The 7561-nt window shown below is 46.2% G+C and overlaps 1 pseudogene across 1 annotated transcript; it reads right to left on the bottom strand.

Moving 5' to 3' along the window:
• Positions 1-3743: 3743 nt before the first annotated feature.
• Positions 3744-4022, bottom strand: LOC110596306 (annotated as a pseudogene). The gene has a single exon (XR_002482387.1). The product of XR_002482387.1 is annotated as a 60S ribosomal protein L39 pseudogene (transcript).
• Positions 4023-7561: the final 3539 nt, after the last annotated feature.

Below are 7561 nucleotides of genomic sequence, written 5' to 3'. Positions count from 1 at the left end.
TAAGTCAAAAATTAGCTGGGCATGGTAGCACACGCCTGTAGTTCTGGCTACTTGGAAGACTGAGACAGAAGGATAACTTGAGCCCAGCAGATTAACACTGGGGTGGCTGTGTGCGTGCCACTGAACTCCAGCCTGGGTGATGGAATGAGACTTCAATTAAAAAAAAAAAAAAAAGGACCAGACTGGGCAACATAGCAAGAACCAGTCTCTATTTAAAAAAAAAAAAAAAAAAGACCCAAAAAAAGTCAGGCTCGTGGTTATAGTTCACTAAAAGTTTCTAAAGATCCATGAAAACAAACGGCTTACAAGGTAAAAAGTGCCTCATGCTTTGCTCTTTTTCATGCCAATAGTATTTTATTGAGATATTATTTACATATAAGAAGCGCATAAATCTTAAGTGACCAGCTCAATGAATTTTACCACATGTATACACCAGGTAACCCATACCTAGATTAAGCTACAGAACATTCCAGCACTCCAGAGAGCTCCCTTACGTTTTCTCCTTTCATCATCACGATAACCTCAGGACAGCAGAGACATGATCTGCCCACGTCACCCTGAGAAACATCAGCCTGAGAGGTAGAGACCTGCCGTGATGCTGGTGCCCCCTCGGGTCCAGGATGGAGTTGCCCTCATGGCAGAGGGTTGGCCGAGAGGCCCTCAGCAGCCTTCTCAGAACCCTGCGAGGGGAGCTTGCATCATCAGCCTATGAGTTAACTTCCTGGAACATGAGGCTTCGTCTCCCTTGCCACAGAGCTGGGTAGGGAGCTGGGAGGTGGGGTGGGAGGTGCCAGCTAGTTATTTTTTAACTCCAGTTATTTCCCAGAGCTCTCTCTCAATTGTCATCATTCTGGACAGCCCTGGAGTCTGAGGGTTGTCAGTGCTGGGCAGGGATACTAGTGTCAAGAAACTGCCTGTGGGGAGGGAGCGGCCACCAACCAGCCAAACTAGGTGGGCAGGCTGCCTGGGAGGAGCAGGTGGGTGCCACGGAGGAGCAAGGCTGTGTCGGGCTAAAGTCAAAGCTCCAAGGAGGTCAGTGCGGGTGCACTCAGAGTCCGATTCTCGCTGTCCCCAGTCCCGGCTTGCACCGGGGTAAGACTTAAGGGCTGGCCATAGGCAAGCCTAGAGCAGATACAAGGTACACTCCGAGCTCTCTTGCAGATTTCTCTCTCCAGTTCAAAGCACTTTCTCAAGTAGGCTATATCCCCAGGACATGCTCCTGGGGGCATGGCCGGAATCCCTGTGTGGCCTCTTTCCTTCAAGGGTGACCCAGTGGGTTCCATCTGGGGCAAAGAACCCTTGCACACTGTTCCCTAGAGCTCTGGGAAGTTTCTAGGCCCTTTTAGTAAATTCTCTTGACTCTTCCGCTGGGACTGGAACTCTTTGTTCTGGAAAGCTGAGGACTAAAGGGCAGAGTCCCCTCTAACCGCACTCACTCTCACTGGCTTCTGAGAGGGAGGCCGAGGAGTTGGGTGACTCATCCTATTTCTGGAAAAGAAAGGATCAGAGGTTCAGATGGGCCTATTTATTTATGACTGAGATCTGGAAGAGATGACAAGAGAAAAATAGAAGGACTTAACGCAATTTAGCAAAGACTTGGGTAGCAGCCCATGAGGAAATCATTAGTTTCTCTATGGGAAAAAAAAAGCCTTAGTTCCAAAACCACAAAAGAACCTACACCATCTGCTCATCTCCTGGCTTAGGAGTCCAGTTCCAGGAAGCAGAGGAAGGAACCTGCCACCGCTGAGAAGTATGTGATGGCTGTCCGCGGTGATCAGCTGTTGATGTCCCGTGACTATTTCCACATAGACCCATTTCGGGGATTTGCGGCTCTTCACACGGCAGAAAGGAAATAAAACTCAAATTCCGGCAGTCATGCCCTCTCTCTACTGCTTTTTGGCTGACATCGGGGCAGGTACACACAGTGGCCCCAGCTCAATCCTCCCTGGGACTCAGTGTTAAGCCCAGGGACAAAGAAAAGCCAGTCTCTACTCTGTCCTTCTCCAAAGGGAGCCCGTGCGGGGGCCGGCAAAGAGAGAAGCTTGAGACTTTTACAGGCAGATGACACAGAAAGTCTAAGGGACTAAGGTTTCACTCTGTTCAACATCCCCCTTGCACCCCTTCCCCTAGCAATCCCCCATCCCCCCTTTCCCCCCCCCGGAACTGCTTCTGAGTAACAACTGTCAGCCTCTGCCCACACAAATAGCTTAGTCTCCATCTGCAACAGGATGCTGGATGCTGGGCTTTAATCTGAATTCTAGCCCTTTGATTTCAGCACATGTCCTTGTCTTGCTGTACAAGGAGGGTGGGGGGTGGGAAACCATAACCGCTTCTAGGCAGGAAGTGATTTAGGCAGAAAACAGATGAAGCTTTGCTGCGAGTATAAATGCAGCCACACCTCAGCCTGAAAGGTTCCTTCCAGAGAGATGAGGAACTGGACAGCGAAAGTCACACGCCTGCTGCCCAGGCCTCAGTGAGATGTGGGGTGAAACAGAAGCTTCCTGTTTCTTTTAGTCCCTTCCAGCCTGGGGGTGGGGAGGGAGCGAAGATAGGAGCCATGGCCCATGGCTGTTGCTCTCCGAAAGAATCAAAACTGCTGGATCAGTCCAGATAATTGTGGCATTGCCTGTTCCATCAACCACGCCCTCACGTTCCCACTGAGGACAAGACAGAAATAATACCGTCAGAAAATACAGGAGTTGCCCAGAACTTGCACCAGATGCTATCGACTAGCTCATTTTAACCTCACAGCATCCTTCTGGGGAATGGAGAGCAGATACAATCCTCTTTTTTTTTTTTTTTCCTTACAGATCAGAGCTGTGCTGGGGATGCTATTGACACAAACACACTCAAAGGCTGAGTCAAGACCTGGCTTGTTCTCAGGACCTGCCCCCACTCGAGCTGTTTCCTCCTAAATATCTCTCATCAGTTTGTTTCTTGGGCCGTTCGTTTTAGCACTGGGACTGCCCAGATTCATTCCTTGGCAGTGCTCACATCCATAAGCACGCCATTTACCATCCCCCCCACCCTGGGGCTCTCTGGGGCGGGTGATCCCATCCAGGGCCACCCAACACCTCACAGCATCCCAAGTCATTATCAGGATTGTAGATAATAGGGCTTCTGAGCTCTCAGCACACGGATGCTCAAACGTGGCCACACCTGTGGAGGAATTCAAAATACACATGCCAAGGGTGTGGAGACTCCAGAAACCTCATTCATTGCTGGAGAGACTGTTCAGTGTTGCTGCTGTTTGGAAAACAGAGTTACCATACGCCCCAGCGATTCTGTTCCTGTATATCTACCCGAGACAAACGAGAATGTGTGTCCATGTAAAACTCTGGGCACGAGTGTTCACAGCAGCATTATTCATAATAGCCCCAAGGTGGAAACAACTCAAATGTCCATTGAGAAAAGAAAAATAGCTCAGAGTCTAAGCTCTGTGAGGTATGCAGGCCCAGGGAGCCATGAGAATGGGGCTTCAGACATGCCCCCTGCCCCACACTTATACCTGAGAGCAATTGTTTAAAGTCATCTTGTCCCTGACTAGCGACCTCATTATCATCATGTTCCTGGGATTCATGATGCAAAGAAAATATATAGTCAATCATCAAGAGCTTTATTATTATTATTATTATTATTTTCAGACCAAAGTTTTCATATTTATTACTGAGCCAGCCCACTAGTGCAGAGCACATAAACAAAAAATCACATCCCAATTAAACGTCTGACTGCTTGACTGTGGAGATTTTCAACTTGATAATAGCAAGATGGCGGTGACCATGATTTAACATAAGCATATGTGCCACCTCATGTGCAATTCCTTATAGACCCAGCTTCGTTCTTCTCCAATGTCTCCTCTTGGAGTTGTACCAGATTTTATTACCAGTTTTCATCAGAATCCACTGGGGAATGGGACGATTTTGCTTCTGTTTCTTGGCCAGGAATCGCTTGATCCTGAAAGTCTTGTGAGAAGACATGGCGAGCAGCGGAGTCCACGGCGCACACCAGAATGGTGAAGAAAGGAAGAGAGCTATTATTATTATTTTTAATCGAGACGGAGGTCTCACTGTGTTGCACAGGCTGATCTGGAACTCCTTGTCTCAAGTGATCCTCCCACCTCAGCCTCCCAAAGTGCTGGGATTACAAGTAATAGTTTATGTTATTTTAATGTAAATGTTTGGTAAGCAACTCAGGAACTTCTGCTTCTTTTCCTTTAAAAATCCACCTGTAACTGCTGCTAATCAGAGTACATATTCAGAGCAACCTGAATTTATGCTCCCGGTTGCAACCTTCAAGCTTGGCCCAAATAAACTCTCTACTTATATTAATTTTGCCTCAGTTTTTCCCCTCTTTTCCTTTAAACATCCACCTGTAACTGCTGCTAATCAGAGTACATATTCAGAGCAACCTGAATTTATGCTCCCGGTTGCAACCTTCAAGCTTGGCCCAAATAAACTCTCTACTTATATTAATTTTGCCTCAGTTTTTCCCCTCTTTTCCTTTAAACATCCACCTGTAACTGCTGCTAATCAGAGTACATATTCAGAGCAACCTGAATTTATGCTCCCGGTTGCAACCTTCAAGCTTGGCCCAAATAAACTCTCTACTTATATTAATTTTGCCTCAGTTTTTCCCCTCTTTTCCTTTAAACATCCACCTGTAACTGCTGCTAATCAGAGTACATATTCAGAGCAACCTGAATTTATGCTCCCGGTTGCAACCTTCAAGCTTGGCCCAAATAAACTCTCTACTTATATTAATTTTGCCTCAGTTTTTCCCCTCTTTTCCTTTAAACATCCACCTGTAACTGCTGCTAATCAGAGTACATATTCAGAGCAACCTGAATTTATGCTCCCGGTTGCAACCTTCAAGCTTGGCCCAAATAAACTCTCTACTTATATTAATTTTGCCTCAGTTTTTCCCCTCTTTTCCTTTAAACATCCACCTGTAACTGCTGCTAATCAGAGTACATATTCAGAGCAACCTGAATTTATGCTCCCGGTTGCAACCTTCAAGCTTGGCCCAAATAAACTCTCTACTTATATTAATTTTGCCTCAGTTTTTCCCCTCTTTTCCTTTAAACATCCACCTGTAACTGCTGCTAATCAGAGTACATATTCAGAGCAACCTGAATTTATGCTCCCGGTTGCAACCTTCAAGCTTGGCCCAAATAAACTCTCTACTTATATTAATTTTGCCTCAGTTTTTCCCCTCTTTTCCTTTAAACATCCACCTGTAACTGCTGCTAATCAGAGTACATATTCAGAGCAACCTGAATTTATGCTCCCGGTTGCAACCTTCAAGCTTGGCCCAAATAAACTCTCTACTTATATTAATTTTGCCTCAGTTTTTCCCCTCTTTTCCTTTAAACATCCACCTGTAACTGCTGCTAATCAGAGTACATATTCAGAGCAACCTGAATTTATGCTCCCGGTTGCAACCTTCAAGCTTGGCCCAAATAAACTCTCTACTTATATTAATTTTGCCTCAGCGTCTTCCTTTTAGGTCGACACAATCAACTGACAAATGGACAAACAAAATGTAGTATATCCATATAATGGAATATGATTCATGTAATCCCAGCATTTTGGGTGGCGGAGGCGAGAGGATTGCCAGAACCCACGGGTTCGAGACCAACCTGGGCAACACGGCGAGACCTTGTCTCTACAGTACATTAAAAAAAAAAAAATTAGCTGGACGTGGTGGTGCGCGCCTGTAGTTCCAGCCACTTGGAAGGCTGAGGCAGAAGGATCGCCTGAGCCCAGCAGGTCAAGGCTGCGGTGGCTGTGAGCGTGTCACTGCTCTCCAGCCTGGGCGACAGAGTGAGACTTGGACTCAAAAAAAAAAAGGAATGAAGTACTGACACTACAGTACTACAACGTGAATGAAACTTGAAAATAGTATGTGAGGTTTTCAGACACAAAGGGCCACATATTGTATGTTGCGTGATTCCATTTACATAAAATGTCCAGAATAGTTGAATCCATATGGACAGAAAGTAGATGTGTGGTTGCCAGGGGCTGCGGGGAGAGGGCATGGGGAATGATTGCTAATGGGCATGGGATTCCTTTGGAGTGATGAAAATGTTTTAAAATTAGATAGTGGTGATGCTTGCAAAACTGTGAATATACTAAAAACCACTGAATTGTTTATCATTTTATTTGATTTTGTGTTACTTTATTTTGAGTTGGGGTTCTCACTTTGTTGCCCAGGCTGGAGTGCAGTGGCTTAATCATGTCTCCAACTCCTGGGCTCAGGCAAGCCTCCCCTCCCCTAGCTGGGACTACAGGCACAAGCCACCATGCCCGGCTGATTTTTAAAATTTTTTTTGTAGAGACAAGGTCTCAAACTCCTGGGCTCAAGCAATCCTCCTGCCTTGACTTCCCAAAGTGCTGGGATTACAGGTGTGAGCCACCGTGCCTGGCAGAATTGTATGCTTTAAAAGGATGAATTTTGTGATATGTGAATTATATTCTCAGCTAAGCTGTGACTACCAAAATGAGTAACTGAGGCATAAGTTTCAATCACTAAGTTTTATGAAGCCAGCTTTAGAGGGCGCCTGGGAAAAACAGGAGCCATAGACCTATCGGTGGTGTTTTTCCAAAGATATTTTCAGGAAGTTTAGTTTTTATAAGTTTCCTTCAAGGAAGGGTGGGGCAGGGAAGGCATGTAGGAAGAAGGGTAGAGAAGTGATTGGTGAATAATTATATATATATATATTTTTTGAGTTGAAGTCTTACTCTGTCGCCCAGGCTGGAGTGCAGTGGCATGCTCATGGCCACCACAGTCTCAATCTGCTGGGCTCAGGTGATCCTTCCGTCTCAAGTCTTCCAAGTAGCTGCAACTATAGGCGAGCGCCACTGTATCTGGCTAATTTTTTATTTATTGTAGAGACTAGGTCTCGCCAAGTTGCCCAGGCTGGTCTAGAACCCCTGGAGTCAGGTAATCCTCTCGTCTCTGCCTCCCAAAGTGCTAGGATTATAGGTGTGAGCCACAGTGCCCGTCCCCCTTTTATTTTTTGTGTCAAAGTCTCACTCTGATGCCCAGGTTGGAATGCGGTGGCACACTCATGGCCACTGCAGCCGCGATCTGCTGGGCTCAGGCGATCCTCCTGCCTCAGCCTTCCAAGTAGCTGGAACTACAGGTGTGTGCCACCATGCCCAGCTAAGTTTTTGATTTATTGTAGAGACAAGATCTTGCCAAATTGCCCAGGCTGGTCTCGAACCCCTGGGCTCAGGCAATTCTCTCGCCTCCACCTCCCAAAGTGCTGGGATTACAGGTGTGAACCCCTAATTACATTCTCGTGAGATTTTAGTTAGCGCCCAGTAAATGTGTAGTTTATGTAAGTTAAGGTGAATGTCTGAAGAGAAAAAGGGCGTAGTCAACTGTGCAGATGTCCCCAGGCAGGTGGAAGGAGATGAGCTTGCAAGACATTATCAGAATGGAGTTTTAGCTAGACTTAGATTGTAGACCTAAAGCTACAATTGGCATGACCTCATTTATGGCCTCAGTTTAAGGGTAGCCTGCAAAGAATTGACTTCAGAGTGATCTGTGGGGGCAG

The sequence above is a fragment of the Carlito syrichta genome, unplaced genomic scaffold (assembly GCF_000164805.1).
Source record: "Carlito syrichta isolate Samal-C Ts95f unplaced genomic scaffold, Tarsius_syrichta-2.0.1 Scaffold308260, whole genome shotgun sequence".
In the NCBI taxonomy this organism is placed as follows: Eukaryota; Metazoa; Chordata; class Mammalia; order Primates; family Tarsiidae; genus Carlito; species Carlito syrichta.
This window is presented reverse-complemented; position numbering and strand designations above follow the sequence as displayed.